Below are 21,877 nucleotides of genomic sequence, written 5' to 3' on the forward strand. Positions count from 1 at the left end.
GGATATGTAGATGGAAAAGATCTTAGCATCGCAGACACAGCTGACTAAAACATTTATTAGGGTTAGCAACATGGAGATTGTGTTAAGTACTGGATTTACAAATATAAGCAGCAAAACAGTCTCTGCTATCAAGCACTTTCCAAATCCGGAGCAGGAAGGCCAGCGGTAAAGGAGTGCTGAAAAGGCTGGAAAGAAGAATGTGCGATTAATCATATGAAACTGCCTGGGGGTCTGGATCGGAGCAACAAAGGAGAAAAAGAAATCTATCAGAGCTAAGGAATGGGGCACAGATCAAATGGGAAGCGGATGTGGGTGATAATAAATCATACTATGGTTGGGGAAAGGAGATCCAGGTAGAGTTCTCTAGGGGAAAACTTAGGAAGGATGCAGGAAGTTTTTAGAGTAAGCCTTGGAAGGGACCTTAGAGATCATTTAATTCAGTCTTCTTATCTGATGGGTAAGCTTAAAAAGTTGGGATGATCTGTCCAAAGTCACCCAGGAGCATAGTAGCAGAGTTGAGATCCAAATTCAGGTCTGATTCCATTCTAATGCTCATGGTATCTTCAGCAAAGAGAAGTTAAGACAGGGAGGATGTCAGTACATGTTGCTCTGTGGGAAACCTAATCTAGTTCTGGAAGAAACTCTTGTCAAGACATCCTGACCTAGTTTAGGATGGCTAATCTTCATATATCCTGGGGCTGGGCTATTGGGATAAGAGAGGCAGAGTGGCCTAGGTGGAGGAGAGCTGGCTTCATCCTGCTGGGTACACAGCACAATTCTTAAAGCTAGAAGTGATCCTAGTTATCATCTAGGTCAGGGGTTCTGTGGATGAACATGGGGGTGGGGTTAAGAACTCATAGGAAAACAAAATTGCATCTTGATTTTTCTAAATCACCTTTTTTGAACCCCTTTAGTCTGGTAACTTATGGACTCCTTAGAATCATAGTTTCTTTATAAAGAAAATAAAATACATAGAATTACAAAGGAAACCAAATATATTGAACTAAAGACATAGATTCCCATCCCCTTTGTCCAATTTCCTAGGCGCCTTAAAAACTATTCTAGGATCCCTTAGAAATTACAGGTTCAGAATCCTTGCTCTGACCAAAATCCAGCATTTCCTTCAATTATGAATGTGGACAACGAAATGTTATTCTGAGAAGGGGTCCACAGGCTGGTCACCAGCCTGAAAAAAAATGACTAGTACTTAACAAAAGGTGATCCAGACCAAGGCTAGACCTGACTTCAGGTTTCCTACTTGCTCACCTCCTCCCTGGCAACTTCATGGTGCCCTCACCTCCATTTGGGCATGGCAAGGAGCCTCTACTCTCCCTGCAGAGGGTAGAGAAACCTTGCTCTGAACCCTTCTTCAGCTAAGGATCAAGGTGTTGGATGCAAATCTTGATCCAAGTATAATATAATGGGAAAGATACTGGTTTGGAGTCAGAGAACTGGAATTCAACTTTCTTCTATTACTTATTGGCTGTATGACTCAAGGGCTAAATCATGTTCTTTTTTGGAGTCTTACTTTCCTTATTTGTAATCTGGGGAGATTGGACTAGTTGAATTCTTAAGGTCCCATTCAGTTCTAATTCTCATCATCGTGTCTGTAATTTCTCAGATAAAAGGGAGTTGTGCTTTATTGGCTGGTTTTGAAGGGGAGATAGATCCATTCTTGCTTTCTCCCTATTCCCTTCTCTTCCAGGGGGTTTTCCACCCAAATTTAGCCTATCTTCCTCCATGTTCTTGTCCCTCTGGAGGATCCAGACACCTGTTGCCTGCGCCTTGAATCTGTCAACTCAACTCTTGACTCCTGATCTTTGCCCCCTGAGATATAATCCAAGAGAAAATACCTAAGCCTTTTGCCTGCCTTATACGGCCCCCCCAGCTGTCCTATGAGCTCAAGAGGCATTTGGGCCAGAAAGGCTCTAAGGTCAGATAATTTAGAGCTAAATTTACTTGCAGGTTGAGGAAAGGGGATGCATGTGTGTGATGGTAGCTTTGAACCCAAATACTGCTACAGAGAACACATGGTCTATCCACTTGTCTTAAAGAGAGGCTATACTTCCATCAGGTTTTACAAAGAAATACCTTTATCCCTTTCCCTTCCCTTCATCCCATTTTTTTAAAACCAGAATCTCAATAAACTCCAATAGTCCAACATCTCATATCCCTTGAATTTCTCTGTACATACACTCAAACACCATCCTAGATATATATTTGTACATAGAAATTGAAAGAATCAGTTGACACATTGACATACTCATGGACCACATTACAATTCATGCTACTACTAGACCACAGATCAGGTTCTTAAATCTAGCCTACAAAATGTCCCAAAATATTGTCTTCAGTTCCTGATGCCCCTTTAGAGCCACAAAATCATAGAAGTTAGAATTGGAAGGGATTTCATAGACTTCAATTCACTCATCCCTCCTACCAATCCTTTTGTTGAGACCTAGATCACCTTCTCCTTGGTAATACTTTTTCTCTAGTTTTACATGATATTTCTCTGTCTTGGTTTCCTCCTTACCCATCTGACTGATTCTTATTTAGTATATAGTTTCCTTTATTATATCTTAATCTGTGTCATGCCCACTAAAAGTAGGTATTCTTCAGAACTCTGTTCTGAGTCCTCCTCTCTCTTCTCCCATGGATCCAATGATCTCTATGCTGATGATTCTCAAATCTATTTATCCAGCCCTAACCTTCCTGCTAACTTCCTGTCTGACATTTCCACTGGACTCTGGAACTGGATATTCTAATAGAATATCCAAAATGAAATTCATCTTTTTCCCTCTTTCAAACTTCCCTATTACTGTTGAGGTACCACCATCTTCCAAGCTCCCCTAGGTGACAAACTAGGTGTCATCCTTGACTCCTCCCTTATCCAATCTGTTGGATGACAAAATGGCACAGTGGATAATGGGCCAGGCCTGGAGTTAGGAACACCTGAATTAAAATCAAGCTTCAAGCATTTAATATGTATTTAATAGCTGTGTGACTCTAGGCAATTCACTTAATCTTATGTGCCTTAATTTTTTCATCTATAAAATGAATTGGAGAAGGAAGTGGCAAACCATTTTAGAGTCTTTGCCAAGAAAATCCCAAATGAGGTCACAAGAGTAGGGCATGACTGAAACAACTGAACAACAACATCCAATCTGTTGTTAGAGCCTGCCAATTTTGACTTCATAACATCTCTCAAATATATCCTCTTGTCTTTTCTGATACTGCCATCACCCTGGTGCAGGCTTTCATCACCTCACTCCTGGATTACTGCAGTAGGCTTCTGATTGCTCTGCAATCACAAGTCTCTCACCACCCCACTCAGCTGTCCAAGTGATTTTTTGTAAAGTACAGGTCTGACCATATCATCCCTGCTATCCCCTCTCAATAAATTCCAGTGGTTCCCTATCACTTCCAGGATCAAATATAAAATCCTGTTGGGTGTTTAAGACCCTTCATAATCTGCCCCCACCTCTTCCCAGTCTTTTTAATTCATCTCTCACCTCCCCTTTTCCTCACTTCAGCACATACTCATTGATCCAATGACACTGACTTCCTTAATATTCTTCAAACTAGACATTCTAACACCTAACTCTGAGCTCTGGCTGCCCCACCACCCCATGCATGACAGGTTCTCCCTTCTCATCTCTGTCTGGGACTTTTCTGGCTTCCTTCAACTCTCAGCTAAAATCTTATCTTCTACAGGTAGCCTTTCCCAATCCTCCTTAATTCCCTCTATTGAAAGAGTTTATCCTGTCTATAGCTTATTTGTATGTAGTTGTTTGCTTGTTATTTTTTCCATTGGACAGTAGGATTATTAAGATTAGATACTATCTTTTGCCTTTCTTTTTTTCTTCATAGACTAGCTCCTGATTAATAAATGTTTATTGACTGATTAACGGTCATAGGGGCAGTGGGGTGGTGCAGCTGGATGGAGTGCTGGCCCAGGAGTCAGCAAACCCCTCCAGAAAACTCCTAATGGAGTAACAAAGAGTCAGAAATGACTGAACAACAATAACAACAAACTGATCTAAAGGAGGGAAGTCATCCATCCAAGTGCATGAAACAAGTTGAGTGACAGAGACAGGACTAGAACCCAAATCTTTGGACCCAGAGTCCAGAGTTCTTTTAGCTGTGCTCTACACTGTGAGCAGAGCTCAGAAAAAGTCTGGAATGCTTCCCTCTCAGAGTTGGATCAGAAGTGGGGTGAGGGGAGGGGAAGGAGGGATTTTGTAAAGAAGTAGGTTAAGGTCATCAACTCCTCTCCCTCCTCCATTCCCCTGACCACCAGCACTGCCCACTCTGGGAGCCCCAGGGAGAATGAATGTTTGCTTGGGGAAAGGTCACACTATTCTTAACTTGGAGACATAAGACTTCAGCGTGGACAGGGAAGGGGTTAGTGTGAGGAATAGATGACAAAAGTGAGACAGGGTGGGCTGAGGGAATGAAGGCAACTTGGTCCCTGCTTCTAGGGCATTAGAACTCTTTCCCCCACTCCTCATTTCCCACATGCACCCAACCTTCCAACTTATAACACCCAAGTGCTACTCCCACCAGAGTCACTCAGGTTTGTAAGGGCTTTGTAGAAGTTGGTTCCAGAAAGCTGATATTGTCCCTCGGTTAGGGGAAGGAGGAGGCTAGCAAAATGTCTATCTGGCTGTCCCCTTCCCCTCCTGACTGCTACTTTGGAGATGTCAAGTCAGCTGTGGCCTGCCAAGAAGTCCTGGCATCTCCCTCGTGCATCCTGACATTACAGCCCTACTGGGGTGAGGCATAGGAAAGCAGGTGTCTGGGATGGGAGGAGGGAGGATTAGGAGGGGAATCTCTGTGTAAAGAGGTGGGGGCCCACATGGCTTAGAGGTTACTATGCAATTGGAGACTGGAGACATGGGGCTGAGGAGTGCCTAGATATTTTCCCCATGTGTGTTCAGCTAGGTCTGGCAGGTTGTCCTCTCTCTGTACCCCCCAAAATCAGTTTACCTCCTCTAGCCCCATAGACAGAAATAGGAAATTTATCAGTCTTCCCAGAGCCCTTCTCAGGTAATCTGGTCTCTGGCACCTTCTTTCACCTCCCTGCCTTTCTCCCTCATTGGAAGGATTTTGAAGGCACATTGTTAGCTATTCTTAGTGCATTATGATATGGTGGCAAAGGCATGGATTTGGACTTTGGTACCCTGGGTTTCCTTCCCAGTTCTCCTACATATTAGTTATGCCGCTTGTTCGGTCACAGTTTCTGAATTTTAATTTTCTTCCTCTAAAATTAAAGGTTTTGGGGTCAGCTAGGTGGTGCAGTGGATAGAGAGCCAGCCCTGCAGTCAGGAGGACCTGAGTTCAAATATAGTCTCAGATACTTAACACTTGTGACCCTGCACAAGTCACTTAACCCCAATTGCCTCCGTAATAATAATAATAATAATAACAACAACAATAATAATAATACAAAATAAAATCAGAGGTTTGGAATAGGAGAAGGATCTTTGAGATTTCTTCCATTTCTAAATCATTCCTGTAAAGAATTTTCAGGTCTAGATACTGGGTGAGGGTGGGAGAATCCAGACAAAGGAAGAGTCCCAGTCTCTGTCCTCAGAGAGTTCTCGGTTCCCACTGATGGATGGGAGAGAACAGAGACACATTTACCAAGCCAGACATGGACATGCAAGTGGACAGAAGCTGCAGACTGCATCTGCAAATGCTAAGAAGTAGACAAAGAGGTGATCAGAGTGATGTGGCATGAATCTAGGAAGGCTTCTTGGAAGAGGAAAGATCTGAGCCAGGTTTATAAGGAAGGGTTGAGTTATAGCCAAAGATGTCAAGTGGAGGGTGGAAGGGGGTAAATAACTTCATGTTTCTTCCCTAAATCTGGATGCCAAGGAACTAACTTCCTAAACCAGTTTTAATCTTCAAATACTATTGTCTTTATGCCTAAAGATAACATCCCTTCTTTCCCCATCCAACTTCAGCCAATATTCTTTGAACTATTTCTCTTTTAGTGAGGATTTTCATTGTTGTTTGGTCCTGTTTGACTCTTTGTGACTCCATTTGGGATGTTCTTGGCAGAGATACTGGAGTGATTTGCCATTTCCTTCTCCAGCTCATTTTTACAAATGAGGAAACTGAAGCAACCAGGGTAAGTGACTTGTCCAGGGTCACACAGCTAGTAAGTGTCTGAGGCTAGTTTTGAACTCAGGAAGAGGATTCTTCCTAATGCCAGACCTGAAACCCTATCCACTGTGCCATCTAGTCCACAGCAGGGACAGCCAGCATTGAACTACCTACATTTTCACCCAGTTGTCCTTATGGTCAATAGGACATGTTGGATATGTGACAGAGAATAAAGGAAAAATCCTCCTTCCCTCTTTTTTTTTTTTTTTTTTTTTTTTTTTTTTGTGTGTGTGTGTGTGTCATTGTCTTGGAGGAGGAGAGAACCTATGAATCTTGCCTCCTCCTTGTTCTGGCCACTGCCCTAACTAGAGGCAAAGCAGCCATGGTCTGAGCCCCAAATGTCCAAATTGTGTGACCTTGGGAGAATTATATAACCTATTTGTATCTCAGTGTTCTCATCTGTAAAATGAAAATGATAACATCAGAATACACTACCTGCCAATTCTGCAGCTAATTCTCTATGTGACAGTTAATTCCTCAGTGTGACATTGAGGAAGTCACATGACTCTTCATGGCCCTCAGTTTTTTCAGTTATGAAATAAGAAAATTGAATTAGATTCCTATCATTTAGGGCAGTCTTTCTTCAGATCATAAAATATAGATTGGGAAGGGACCTCAGACCCTCCCCCCTTTTTATATATGAGAAAACTGAAGCATTTAGTGATTTACTTGTCAGTGGTGACATTAGCAGTAAATAAAAAAGACAAGTTTTGAACCTAAGCTCTTTGACTCCAAATCTAGAATTCTTTTCATTAAATTACTTCTTCAAATAAATGTCCCATCTAGCTCTGATATCTTCTCATTGGACGTGAGGGTAATGAGAAGAAAAAGATTTTCAAATTATGAAATGCTTCTTAAATTTAGAGCATTTAAATAGGTATTGAGTCCCTAGTATTTCTTGCTATGGACATATAATTCTTGTCTAATAAGGGTTATACTTTCTGCTGCTGAGAATTCTCTATCATGAGCATTTGACTTTAAAGCACATGGCCTGATCTCTCCTCTTATAGAGCTTGCAATTTCTTTTTTCTCATCCCTCCTCCCAGATCTGTGATTTTATTCATATATAGAACTTCTCATGAGGAAACTCCCTTTTTCCAGTGCATGGAAGCACCTGTTTTGTGACTGAAGCATCTAAGAGAGTTGCCAGGAGGCAATAAGAGATTAAATGACTTGTCCAGTGACACATGGTCAGTATGTGTTACACTTGGGACTTCTTTCTTTCTTTGTTTCTTCCTTCCTTCCTTCCTTTCTTTCATTTCTTTTTCTTCCTTCCTTTCTTTCTTTTCTTTTTCTCTCTTCCTTCCTTCCCTCCTTTCTTCCTTCCTTCCTTCCTTCCCTCCTTTCTTCCTTTCTTTCACTCTTTCTTTTTTCATTCTTCCTTTCTCTCTTTCTTCTTTCCTTCCTACCTTTTTTCTTTCTTCCTTCTTTCCTTTCTTTTCTTCCTTTTCTCTTTTTTTCTCCTTTCCTTTATTCCTTTCTTCCTTCTTCCTCTCTTTGTTCCTTCCTTCTCTCCTTTGTTCTTTTCTTCCTTCTTTCCTTCCTCTTTTTCTTTCTTTTCTTCATTTCTCCTTCCCTCCCTCTATTTCATCCTTCCTTTCTTCTTTTTTCCTTTCTTCCATCCTTCCTCATTTTCTTGTTTCTTTCCTTCCTTCCCTCCTTCTTTTTCTTCCCTTTTCCTTCCTTCTATTTTTCTTCTTTCTTCCTTCTCCCCTTCCTCTCTTTCTTCCTTTTGTTCTTTCTTTTTCCCTTCCCTTCTTCCTCTCTTTCTTCCTTTCTTCCTCCTTCCCTCTCTTCCTTTTTAATCAAAAAGATATCATAATGTGACTCTTTCCAGCAATGAGATGATTGATGCTAGTTCCAATGATCTTATGATAAAGAGAGCCATCTACACGCAGAGAGAAGACCCACCAGAGGGTGGGAACTGAATATGGATCATAACATAACATTCTTACTCTTTGTTGTTGTTTGCTTGCATTTTATTTTCTTATTCTTGATTTTTCTTGTGTAGCAAGAGAATTGTATAAATATATTTACCCATATTGGATTTAACATATATTTTAACATGTATTACATATATTGGATTGCTTGCCATCTAGGGGAGAGGGTGAGGGGAAAGAGGGGAAAATCTGAAACACAGAGCTATGCAAAGGTTAATGGTGAAAAATTATCTGTGCATATGTTTTGAAAATAAAAAGCTTTAAAAATAAAAAAAATAATTTAAAAAGATATCATAGTTTATTCATTCAGTGCCATACCAATGAAGCTATCAAATTATTTATAGAAGTAGAAGAAAATAATAACATTCATCTGCAGGAAGAAAGGATCAAGAATATTAGGGGAATCAATTGGAAAAAATGTGAAGGAAAGTGGTTTAATAGTACCAGACCTTAAAACTGTGTTACAAAATGTTAATCAATAAAACTAGTTGGTACTGGCTAAGAAATAGAATGGTGGATCAGTGGAATAGATGGGGTACATAATACACAATCATATGGTTATAATAATCTAGTGTTTGATAAAACCAAAGATTTAAGCTTTTGGGACAAAAACTTGCTATTTAACAAAAATTCCAGGGAAAATTGGAAAGCAATTGGCAGAAACTAAATAGACCTACATCTCACACCATACAATAAGATAATGGATGGATATGTGATTGAGACATAAAGGGTGATATCATAAGCAAATTAGAGGAGCCAGAAAAATTTGGTTAAGGGAAATAGGGAGAAGGGAAGAATTTATGAGCAAACAAGACAGAGCATTACAGGATAACTTTAATTACATTAATCTTAAAAGGTTTTGCATAAATAAAACCAATGCTGCCAAGATTAGAAGGAAAACAGGAAATTGAGGAAAATTTTTATGCCAAATTTCTTTAATAAAGGCCTTATTTCTCAAATAAATAGAAAAGTGAATCAAATTTATAAGAATATAGGTCATTCCCCAATTGATAAATGGTCAAAGGATAGGAACAGGTAGTTTTTAGAAGAAGAAATCAAATTTTGTTTAGAAGAAGAAATCAAATTACTATTTATAGTCATATGAAATAATGTTTCAAACCACTATTGATTATTGAAATGCAGATTAAAACAACTTTAAAGTAACCATCTCACAGCTCTCAGACTGGCTAGCATGACAAAAACAAGAAAAAGAAAAAAGAGAAAATAGCAAAGGTTGGCGGGGGATATGGAAAAAAACAAGACGCTAATGCATTGTTGATGGAATTGTGAACTGATTCAGCCGTTCTAGAGAGCAATTTGGAATTATTCCCAAAGGGCTATACAATTGTGCATGCCCTTTAACCAGTAATACCACTATTAGTTCTATATCCCAAAAAGATAAAAGAAAAGATGGCAAAAAATTAGAAATTGAGCATATGCCTATCAACTGGAGGATGGTGATATAATTTTTAAAATTTTTATTTTCCCAGTTACATGTAAAAACATCATTTTATTGGTTATACATTTATATTCATTTATTACATATTTCCTTATGAATCATGTTGGGAAAGAAAAATTGGAACAAAAGAGAAAAATTACGAAAGAGAGAAAAAAGCAAGAAGAAAAACTAAGTGACTCTAGCATGTACTGATTTACATTCATTCTCCTTAGTTCTGTCTCTGTTATCTGTCTAGCATTTTCCATCGAAAATTTATTGGAATTGCCTTGGATCGCTGAATGGCTGAGAAGAATCAAGTTGATCATCATACAAACTTACTGTTGCTGTGTGTAATGTTTTCCTGGTTTTGCTTGTTTCGCTCAGAATCTGGCTGATATAATTGTGATGAAATACTATTTTATTATAAGAAATAACAAGCAGATGCTTTTAGAAAAACTAGGAAGACATATTAACTGTTGCAATACAAAGTGAGCAGGACCAGGACAACATTGTACACAGGAACCTTAATGTTGTAATGATGATCAACTGTGAATGACAGAGCTCTTCTAAACAAGCCAAGACAATTCCAAAGAATTTTTGATTAAAAAAAAAAAGCTATCTAGAGAAAGGACTGATGGCATCTGAATACAGATAAAAGTATGCTTCTTTTTTAAACTTTATTTTTCTTGGGTTTTTTTGAATTGTGTTTTTAGTTTATTTTTACAAAATGGCTAATATTGAAATATGCTTTTCATGATTACACATATATAATCTATATCGAATTGCTTGCTTTCTTAAGGAGGAAGGAGAGGAGGGAGAGGAAGAATTTAGACCTCAAAATGTTTTTTAAAATGAATGCTAAAATTCTTTTTACAAGTAATTGAGGAAAAAATGAGAGAGAGAGAGAGAGAGAGAGAGAGAGAGAGAGAGAGAGAGAGAGAGAGAGAGAGAGAGAGAGGGAGACAGAGACAGAGAGAGACAGAGACAGAGAGAGACAGAGAGAGACAGAGAGAGAGAGAGAGACAATGAGAGAGACAGAGAGAGAGACAGAGAGAGACAGAGAGAGAGACAGAGAGAGAGAGAGAGACAGAGAGAGAGAGAGAGAGAGAGAGAGAGAGAGAGAGAGAGAGAGAGAGAGAGAGAGAGAGAGTGGGAGGGAGGGAGGGAGGGAGGGAGGGAGAGAGAGAAGGGGAAAGGAGAGAGAGAGGAGAGGGAGAGGAGAAAAAGAGAGGGAGAGGAGGAAGGAAGAGAGAGGGAGAGAAGGAAATCATAAATTCTTGGAAATGAACAGAACCTATGAACCCTGTTTCCTTGCAATGAAAAGAATACTTAATCTGGAACCAGAGACTCTGTGTTAGAATTCCTCCTGCCAGTTAGCATGTGTGTGACCTGGGCTAAACTACTTAACCATTCTGGGGTTCCAGGTTTCAGACTTGTTAAAACAAGATGAATTCAAAGGTCCTTTCTTTCTCTAGAACTACGATCCTATGATGATCTCTTCCCCCATGTCTTGGACAGCAGGGTTAATATGAAGTGTCACACAGACTTAGTCACATGCTTTTGAACTGGGAAGAATGTATGTAGTAGAATTATAAGTTGCTGGATATGGGGGTCTTGAACCCGATAGTGAAAGGCAGGAGTTGGAGGAGCCAGGGAATGGGCTGAAGGCAATGGTTATTTTGCAGGACAGAAGTGCCATATTCCCTAGCTGAAGCAGCAAGGCATCCTGCAGGAGAGACAGAATGCAGTATGTGACTTTAAATATGATCTCCATTCAGACCCTAATGAAGATAGACTGGGACTCTTCAAACCACTAGACCTACCCCCACTTCACCCCCTTCTATTTTCATTGAGGGGGAAATTTACTGTGGAAAAGGAGCCCACTTTATTTATCCCTAGCAGCAACTTACTGACCAGTTGCCACCATCAAGCAAATAAAATGGGAGCTCACTGGTCCAATTTGCAGTTTAACGCTAAAAGTCATCAGTTGATAAACTCCTGAGCGAGGAGGCAGCCATCCATACTAATGGCCAATCAACCGACACCCACAGGGCAATTGAAGCAGCAGGTACCCAGAAGGAAAGACTAGAGATAGAAGCTGCTAGGCAATTCACCACCATAATCAACCTTAGCTCAAAGTAGATGGAAGTTGCCCAGGTCTCTAAACTCAAAAGGCTTTGGAATAACAATGCTTACAGCCCAGTGCACCTCAGTCATTATTTGGGGAAGGAAAGCCACAGGGAGATAGATGCTTCCTGGAAACTCCCGTGGATGTTAAAACTGTAAACTAATAAAGACCCAGAAAAGAAAGTTCTTGTCATTAAAGTTTCTGGTAATGTGGAATTGTTCTGATTTCATTAGTAAAAATGACATTAAAGAAGAGGTATTGCTATCTGCTTTGCACCTGGTATCCTAGGGACCATGGGATTTTAAAAATCTGATTTGCAGCAGTCTCCTATATATGATATTCCATTAAAATGTGAGCTCCTAGAGAGCAGAAACTAGCTCATTCTTCTATTTGAAATCCCTGATCTTAGGACAGTATATTGCATATTAAGCACTTAATAACTCCTTCCTTCATCCCTACTTTCCTCCCTCCTTCCTTCCTTCCTCCCTTCTTCCCTCACTTCCTTCCTCTCTTCCTCCCTCCTTCCTTCTTTCCTCCCTCTTTCTTTTTCCTCCCTCCCTCCTTCTTTCCTCCCTCCTTCCTTCCTCCTTCCTTCCTTCCTTCCTCCCTTCTTCCCTCACTTCCTTCCTCTCTTCCTCCCTCCTTTCCTTCCTTTTCATTTTCCACTTCTGCACTTAGCACCTCCAACCTAAGGGAGCGTAATTTTGACACTGAAGAGATGCAGAGAAGTCTCCGGAGAATAGTCTGCCTCTGCCTTGAGGCCTGTGAGTCTTGAATGAGTCTCCCCCAGCGAGGCTGTGAAGGAGCATAGGAAGGAACGTGGCTGAACTTGGTGAAACTAATCTTTCTCCAGCTGGCGGGGGCGGGGACTAGAGGCGGGGAGGGGAAGGGAAGGGGATCCCTAATTAGTGAAAGTTTGCAAAGCCTCGGTGTAATTAGGCCGCATTTGAGTGCTCTTTCAGTCCTGCAATTCAGTGGCAGTTTTCATTTCAGGCTGTACCGCCCCAGCCGGCCGGCTGACTGTGGACCCCCGCCCCACCTCCTAGGCAACCCAGAGTGGGGCTTGGGGTGTGATAAGGCTGGAAAGTGCTTCATTTCTGTAGAGAGTTCCTCCTCCTCCCCTCTGGGACTTTCAACTTTCTTCAGGCATGCGGGAAGGCTATGACACTTTGGATAAGGATATAATGACATTCAGTTGTGGAAATATTCTTCCAGGAATCAAGGGACTTTGCGGGGTTGATCTTTGCGGATTCTTCCCACATCCTGTGGTCTCTGGACAAAGGAGGGGAAGTGGGGGTCAGGGACCCTTCCGGAGAAGCACAACATAGTTCCCCTGGGACCTGCATAAAGCTTCTTCCCCTTCATTCCCCAGGGGTCTTGGCGGACCTTAGTCAGGTGTTCGAGTCGCTGATTTTGTACTTTATATCTTATTTGGATCAAAGATTTAAAGATAAAGGAACTTCAGAGGTCAGCTATTTCACAAATGGGGAAATTAAGGCCTCTCATTCCCTAGGATATATGGGGAGGGATCTAAGGTCTTGGGTTATTTCCAGGGTCATTTCACTTGCTTTTAGGTCGGCTGACATTAACTCTATTCCAGTGATAAAAATAGTCACATAAGAAAAAAGATAGAGAAGCAAAAAATAAAGGAGGCATGGGTCAAAAATAAGCATAATATCCACTCCTCTGCTTTCCTCCCTGACTCCCTATTGTTTATAGGATAAAATATAAACTTCTTGCTTTGGGAATTTGAGTTTTCCATAATCTACCATCAGCCCCTCATTTTGCTTCATGCTTCTTCATTTCCCATATTAGGTATTCCTGCTGAAATGGACTGCTAAGTGCACCCCATCTAGTCCTGTCTTTTCCCTAGACCAATTGGGCAGCTAGGTGACAAAACAGATAGAGGCCTGGACCTAGAATCAGGAAGACCTGAGTTCAAGTGCAGCTTCAGACATGTGTATCTGGGAAAGTTACTTAATCTCCGTGTGCCTTAATCCACTGGAGAAGAAAATGGCAAATTATTCTAGTGTCTTTGCCAAGAAAACTCCATACTAGATCATGAAGAGTCAGGGCAAGTCTGAATGACTAAACAACAACAGTGCTTAATTACTCATTTAATAAAACTTTATTAAGCTCCTACTATGTGTCAGGCACATTAATTGAGTTGTTGTAGTATAATGAGGTCACTGCATTAGACAGCTAGATTTGGAAGGGAATTTAGAGTCCATTACATCTAACCAGCCTCAGCTTACAGTTGAAAAATGAGGTAGAGGTGGTTTAGGAAATAATGTCCAGCATCATACACCTAGCAGAGTCAGAACTGAAATCAAGTTCCTCTGATTGTTAATCATGTCTACTGTTCTTTTGAACACTGGAGGAATTGAGCACTGAGAAGCAGAGACAGAAAGATGAAGAACTACAGAGCTGGAAGTAGGGATAAACTTCCTCTCTGCTTCCTTAAGAGTCTGTGGGCATCTCTGGGAGTATAACACTGAGTGAGGGTGGGACTAAAAGAACCTGCTTCACTTCTCATTCCTCTGCAGCCTGCTTGTCTATCCCCCCTTCCCCCCAGGTGGCAGGGAGTGGGAGGGAAGGGCAGGCTGGGAGTTTATTTATTAGCCAGATTAAGAAGCATTAATTGGGAGCGGTGGTGGCCGGCTGGGGCTGGGGGCCTCAGGGACATAGCTGGCATTGCTGGCATAGTTTCAGGCCCTCCTGCTGAGCTGGGGACTCTGGCAGCTTCAAAGGGGCTTAGGGAGTCCGACTGTGGCACTGCCACGGGCCAGCACAGGGAAGGGGTTGGGTACAGCCCAGGCTTGGGGTTGGGGGAAGGGGAGAAAAGGGGGAGGTGATTGTGTATTAGAGGATTAAAGACCAGGTCCCAGAAGGAATTTTAAACTGCTGTGAACAGGACTGCCTGGGACATCCCTCCCGCCCCTCTAACCCGCCACTGCAGCACTTTTGTGCATTTCTGAGTTGGGCAGGAATTGTTTAATATCCTTTCTGTCTGGGCTGGTGTGCTTTCTCGCCTTGCATCAGTCTAGATACTATTTTAGAGCAAGAATTCCCATGTCAGGGACTTGGTCTACTCCACAAGAGATTGAGACTCACTGAACTCTTTAGGGATTGTGGTCTGCAAAATGTAAGCCCTTTGGGGGAAAGGATTTTCTGCTTTTTGTCTTTATACTCTTGATGCCCAATACAATATTTGATAGACAGTAGGTGCCTAATAAATGCATGGTGACTTGAATGGAACAGTCCATTTTACCTAAGATAAGCTTCTGCTCCAAGAAGCTCTTTCAACCAAGTGCATGTATAGATGGACTGAGAGTAGAGATGCTTATGATCTTGAGAGCGGTACCACTGGCCTGATCCACAACTTTCCAGGGTTGAGTGGACAAGTGTGGAGAATCAGTGCGGCACCTCTCCTCCACCTGTCCCAGCAGAGACTGTGTTTTGAGTTGGGAAAGGAAGTCCCTTCCCCCCAGATCATGCAGCATGCCCACCTTGGCATTTCCACTTTTTCACTGTGCCTGACCTTGTTCCCTCTACTACACCAGGAAACCACAAAACCAGTCTCTGAAGGATGGATGAATGGGGGATGAATGTGAGAAGCCTTTGGGCTGCCAAGCTGTGGTTTTCTGAAAGGATGGGGCAGCGGTTGGCCAGGATGTGACGCCCATGGTTGGTAGTAAGGATGGGAAACAACTGTCTGACCTCATTTCTCTGACAGAAAAAACAACAATCCCCAAACCCTCCAGGCAGGTGTTATTTAGTGGTCCTTGCATGTGTCTCCAAGTGCCTTACCAGCCCTTCCTTAGAAGGCCTGCCCTCTCCTCTCCCCTCCACTGACTCAGATCCTACCTTTCCACAGAGGAAACTTAGAGCAGGGGAGTTTGGAGTCTGAAGCCCTTAATTCAGTACCAGATGGATAGTAATCTATGTGATTGTGACTAAGTGCTTAAACTCTCAGAGCTAACTTAGCTTCCTCATCCATCAAACAAGGACAAAAGTCCTTGTACCAGTTGTGTTTCCTTGCAAAAATCTGCAAACTGTAATATTCAGCTCTGAGCTTTTTATCATTATCCTTGCTTGAAGCTTCTCAGATTCCACCTTCTTTTTCCAAGTCATCTCTGCTTAACTCCCTGATTCCACCCACTATTTCCTTATTTCCTGTGTTTAAACTTTGCCTCCCTATTTTTTGTGACCCCATTTGGAATTTTCTTGGCTGGATACTGGAGTGATTTGCCATTTTCTCCTACTGCTTCTTTTACTGATGAAGAAACTGAGGCAAACAAGGGGAAGCCCTGCTCACCTAGCTACTATGTGTCTGAGACAAATTTGAATTCAGGAAAATGAGGTCATTTTCAATTCAAGCTGTCCCATAGAATCATAGGCACCTGGGAAGAATACTTTGCATCATGAGAGATATAATGAAAAGAGAATCAGCTTTAGAGTTAGGAAGTAGTAGTTGTTTTTCAGTCATGTTCTTCATTTGTCTGCCTAACTAGGCCATAATCACTTGGGGAACAGTGAAAGAGAATGATTGTGGGAAGGCCGAGTGTTAGCAATGTCCTGGATTTTCCCTTTCTTCTCTGTTCCATCCAGTGCCTGGCCCTTCCAGGCCTTTGCACAGAGCCAGTATTGACACTGCCACCATCCTGGTGCAGGCCCTCATCACCTTAAACTTGGACTAATGGCAAATGCCCACTAGTTGGCTTCTCTGCCTCAAGTCTTTCCTCACTCAGCTTGGCAACCAAAATGATTTTCCTAAAGCTCAGATCTGACCATGTCACTCCCTCCCCTAAGTCAGTAAACTCCAGTGTCTCCCTATCACTTATAAGATTAAATTTAAAATCCTGTTTGGCTTTCAAACTCTTCATAACTAGGCCCCTTTCTCTTTTTTCTAGTCTTCTTACACCATTTAATCAAGTGGCCTGCTTGTTGCTCAAATAAGAACATTTTTTCTTCCTTCCCCCCTCCCTCCTTCCTTCTTTCCTTCCCCTCCTTCCTTCTTCCTTCCTCTTTAGTGAATTATATATGTACAATCATGTAAAACATATTTCCATATTAGTCACAATTATGATAGAAGAAATGGACCAAAAAGAAAAAAATATGAAAAAATAAAGTAAAAAAAGTGTGCTTTGATCTACACTAAGAGTTTATCAGTTCTTTACCTAGATGTGGATAGCATTTTCCATCACAAGTCCCAGTAACATCTTGGATAATTATGTTGCTGAAAAGAGTTAAGTCATTTATAGTTAATCACACTGCTGGTTTTTTTTTTTTAATGTATAATGTTAGTGTGCATTGTTTTAATGTACAAAAATTGTTGCTATAAATAAATAGGTCTTTTTCTCTTTTTTGTGATTTCTTTGTGATATAGTCCTATTAGTAGTATTTCTGAATCAAAAGTTATATACAATTTGGGCTGCCTTTTAAGCATAGTTCCAAATTTCTTGGAGCATTTTTGATGGCTGGCCCTAATACCTGGAATGCTCTCCCTCCTCATCTCTGTTTTTCACTTTCTCTGGCTTCTTTCAAGTCTCAGCTAAAATACAACCTTCTATAGGAAGTCTTCCCCAGCCTTGTCTTCCCTCTGAAGTTATCTGTATTTTATCTAGTATATATTTTGGTTATACACAGTTGTCTCCCCCATTACACGGTGAGCTCCTTGCAAAAAAGGGACTGATTTTTGCCTGTCCCCCCATTCTTAGCATTTAGCACAGTGCCAGACACATAGACGGCATTAAAACACAAATCCAAAAGGGATCTCAAAGGTTACTGAGTCTAACCTGAATTCAAACTAAGTTCCCTTGTACATCATACTCAACAAGTAGCCTAGAGAGATCAAATGAAATATGTAAAATGCTTGGAAGACTTTATTTAAAAGTTATGTAAATGTTAGATCTTCTTATTAAATCTATACAAAGACTAATGTCTTTACTGTTATTTATTATTAAGTCTTTACTTTGAACCTTAAAGTAGAATGAAAAGATCCCAATATTTCTTGAGAGTTCATAGATTAATCTTTCCACAGATTCTCCCCTGGCCAAATGATAGGACACTAATATCACTGATCCAGAATTGGATGGCCTGGGTTCAGAATATAAGTCTGCTGTATAATAATAATAATAACTATCATTTATATAGCATTTTAAGGATTGTAAAGCAATTCTTAAATTATCTTACTTGGTTCTCATGGTAATCCTGGGAAATAGATATTATTATTTATCTCCATTTTACAAATGAGAAAACAGAAATACATAGTGATAACATGACCTGCCCTCACCCCGCCCCCCCCACAAATCCTGAGACAGGATTTGAAATCAGTTCTTCCTGACTCCAAGTCAGGCAGTCTGTGCTACATTGTTGTGGTTTAGTCATATCTGCCTCTTTGTTACCCTATGGACCCTACAGCAGGTAGACCCTTAGCTGTGTATTATTGGGGTGGGGCAAATCATTTCAATCTATATAGGCCTTAGATATGTGTTAGACTAGATCAGAGATTCTTTTATATACTTAACTTCATTCCATTTTATTTTAATTCTTTTGAAAATAATTTTCAACCACTATATAGAATTCCCAATCCCTCTATTTTTGTCCACCTGCATTTTTGATTTCCTTTACAGACTAATTGTACACTATTTCAAAGTCCGATTCTTTTTGTACAGCAAAACAACTGTTTGGACATGTATACATATATTGTATTTAATTTATACTTTAACATATTTAACATGTATTGGTCAACCTGCCATGGGGGGGGGGAAGAAGGAGGGGAAAAATTAGAACAAAAGGTTTGGCAATTGTCAATGCTGTAAAATTACCCATGCATATATCTGGTAAATAAAAACTAAAAAAATTTTTTTCAACAATATTTCATTTTTCAAATATATACAAAGATAACTTTCAACATTCATTTTTGCATGACTTTTGGATTCCAAATTTCTCTCTTTTCCTTTCCTCTTCTCTCCCCAAGATAGCAAGTAATCTGATGTAGTTTAAATATGTGCAATTCTTTTAAACATTTCCATGTCATGGTGTAGAAGAAAAATCAGGGAAAAAATCTTGAGAAAGAAACAAAAACCCTCCAGAAAGTGAAAATACTATGCTTCAATCCACATTCAGTCTCCATAGTTCTCTCCCTCAAGGCAGCTGACATTTTTCACCCCAAGTTTATTACAATTGTCTTGAATCACTGCTTTGTTGAAGAGCCAAATCCATCACAACTGTAGATCAGGGATTCTTAACCTGGGGCCTGTGACTTTGGTAAAATATGGATGTGTATATACATATGTATGTAGACCTGCATATATGTTCATGTCTATGTCTAAATGCATATATATGTGTTGTGCATGTGTGTACATATATATGTATACAATTTCAATTTGACTGATATCCGTTGAAATCTTATATGTATTATCTTCTGCATTTAAAAACATGATTTTGAGTAGGGGTCCTCATTCTACTGCTCAAAGGGTCCATGATATACACAAAAAAGTAAAGAACTCATCCTTAGTGGTTCTCTAAGATCCCTTCTAGTACATTAGATGCCAAATTGAGATGTCACTCCTTTATCGTCCCCTGGAAGATTTCCAAAGGTCCAAATGTGGGGGCTAGAGGGAACTGGGGAGAAAGGAGGCAGCTGAGAGAGAACCTAGGTTTGTGGTTTGAAGAAGAGTCCTGGAATTCTAGGGAAAGAGCCCGAAACCTCACAGCTGCTCGCCAGCGGAAACAGCACTTGCTTTGAGTAGGAGAGAGTAAGTTCGGATTCTTCCTTTGTCACTGGGTGGTCCCCAACGAGGAACTTAACCTGTTTCTTCATCTGTAAAAAGGTGGAGTTGGGTGATCTTGAAGGTCCCTTCAGCTAGACATCTGTGACTATTTAGTCTCTCTAGCACTTAAATCCCACCTCTGGCACTTGCCCTTCTCATCCCCAGAATTTAGGTCCTGCTCACCCCCACCCCTAAGTCTGTGGCTCCCATCCCTGGAGACATCACAACTCCTTTCTATTGGAGCTTTAGAGAGCTCAGGAGAAATCCTTTCCCACAGTCAACTCCTCACCCCCCACCCCACCCCATCCCAACCCATCCCAACCGATACCGTGGACAACCTCCCTTCCCCCTCCTCTCCCTCCCCTCCCGTCTCCTTCCCTTAGCCTCTGCCTATAGGATTCCACCAGTTCCATTCTTGGCAAGGACCCAGGCCATCTTTTCTCCCCGCTGCCTCCCTCCCCTAGCCCTCACTGCACCAGTGGCCTCATCACCCCACTCATCAGGCTGCCCAGTCATCAGGTCGGCAATTAGCTGCTTCCTCCTCGTTTGCATGAGGCCACCTCGACGTCACGGCCCCTCCCCTCTTCCCTCCCTGGCGGCGCTTCGGGCGTTAGAGCAGTTCAGGGGTGCCCTCCCCCCCAAAGAGGCACCCTTTGTAGTCAGAGCCAAGTATGGGTACTTATTCCCTCCCTCCCACCGTGGACGGATGGATGTGCTGGCACTCGGCCGCCTTAATTAAGTTTAATGAATTGGAGTTTATAATCAGAATTGGTTCAGATGCACCTGTTGGGGGTGGAAAGTGGGGACCTGAGCTACCGTCCCTTCTGAGAGTCTCCACCGATGTGCCGGCTCCTTGTTCTCCATCCCTTCTCTTGCGCTCCTCCTCTCCTTTATCCCCTTCCCCCACTCTCCCACTGCAGTCCCCCCCAAACACACACACACACACACACACACACACACACACACACACACACACACACACACACACACTCTGTGGGAGTAATTCTTGGATCGCAGATGGGGACAGATGAGGCCCAGAGAGGGGCGTTGGTTTGTCGCACAGAGTTAGGGATGAGGTGGGATAAGGACTCCGCAATCTTGACTCCCAGTCCCACACTTTCTCTGCACCAAACTCCACGCCTCTGTGGTCAAGGGAGGATATCATCTAAAACATACAGGAGGTTATCTCCACACATGTTTACACACAGTCTCATTTGTGTACAGTTAAGTCAGCAGTGATACCCCCAAAAGGAAATAGGTAGTATAGAGGGAACCAAGCACAGGGATGGTGGGGATTTCCTAGAAAGTTAGCCTTTCTGAGAAGGAAGAGAGACCAGACCCAGTCCACTCTTTCCTGGGGGTAGAATTTTGAACTGAGGTCCCAGATTCTCTGAAGTAACCCTGGTGCAAAGCTCATTTTACAGAGGAGAAAACTGAAGCACAGAGGTCTTAATTAATATCCCCAAGTCATAAGATGGTAAATAGCAGAGCCATAATTTAAACCAAGGTCATCTGACTTCCTATCAATTTTTATTCCTTCTCTCTTCCTCCTCCCCCTAGGACCACATTATAGGAATTGAGAGATGGATAATATGACAACTTTGAAGGGATTCTCAGAGTTCATTTCTGGTTCTTTCCAGTGATTGTAGCATTCACAGAAGACTGGTCCATACTTACTCACATGACAAGGTGGGGTGCAATGAGATAGAATTCATAAAAATCGATTGTTAAATATTCAAGGTTAAATACACCTTGGAAATGTGCAAATCCTACTGAACGAGATGAGGTGAGATCTTTCAAGACAGTTGTGAAAATCGAGTAAGGCTTCATCTACTTCAGAGTTTGAGTAGGCCTGAAGGACTTTGAGGGGATTGAGTCAAGGGCATACTTGAGTCCCCTTCCTGCTATCCTCCCATGACATCATTTTCTCCCTATTTCAGTCAAATATGGGTAACTATGTACTTACTGGTCAAGCTGAATTTCTTGGGTAGATCTCGAGTTTAGAATGTAGGATCCTCAGCCAATGAGGATGAGGGTAAGTGGTGGGAGGGGGTGTTGTGTTAGGGATCAAAAGTGTTAACCCTGCCCCAGAAGGTGCTTCCTCCCTTCGACTGTCAGCTCAAGGGGTGGGACTCCCGATTCTCCATAGAACTTAGAATAAACTTTGCTTTGCTACTAGAGATCTCTCCAGCTTTTTTTTATTAAATGGTGATCCCTCACCATTTCTGTACCACACAGTTTTGGGGGCTAGTCTGGATCCATTACTTGGTGAGTAGGAGAACTCTTGGGTGCTATCGGGGTAGCTTCCTGCCCTGATTTAGGCAGCCCGCCATCATCCAGGGGCTTCTCCTTGCTCCCCAAGGCAAAATGGGCCTGAAGTGGAGAAACTCAGAGCAAAGCAAAAGGAGAGACTTCACGGTAA

The sequence above is a fragment of the Sminthopsis crassicaudata genome, chromosome 4 (assembly GCF_048593235.1).
Source record: "Sminthopsis crassicaudata isolate SCR6 chromosome 4, ASM4859323v1, whole genome shotgun sequence".
Taxonomy (NCBI): domain Eukaryota; kingdom Metazoa; phylum Chordata; class Mammalia; order Dasyuromorphia; family Dasyuridae; genus Sminthopsis; species Sminthopsis crassicaudata.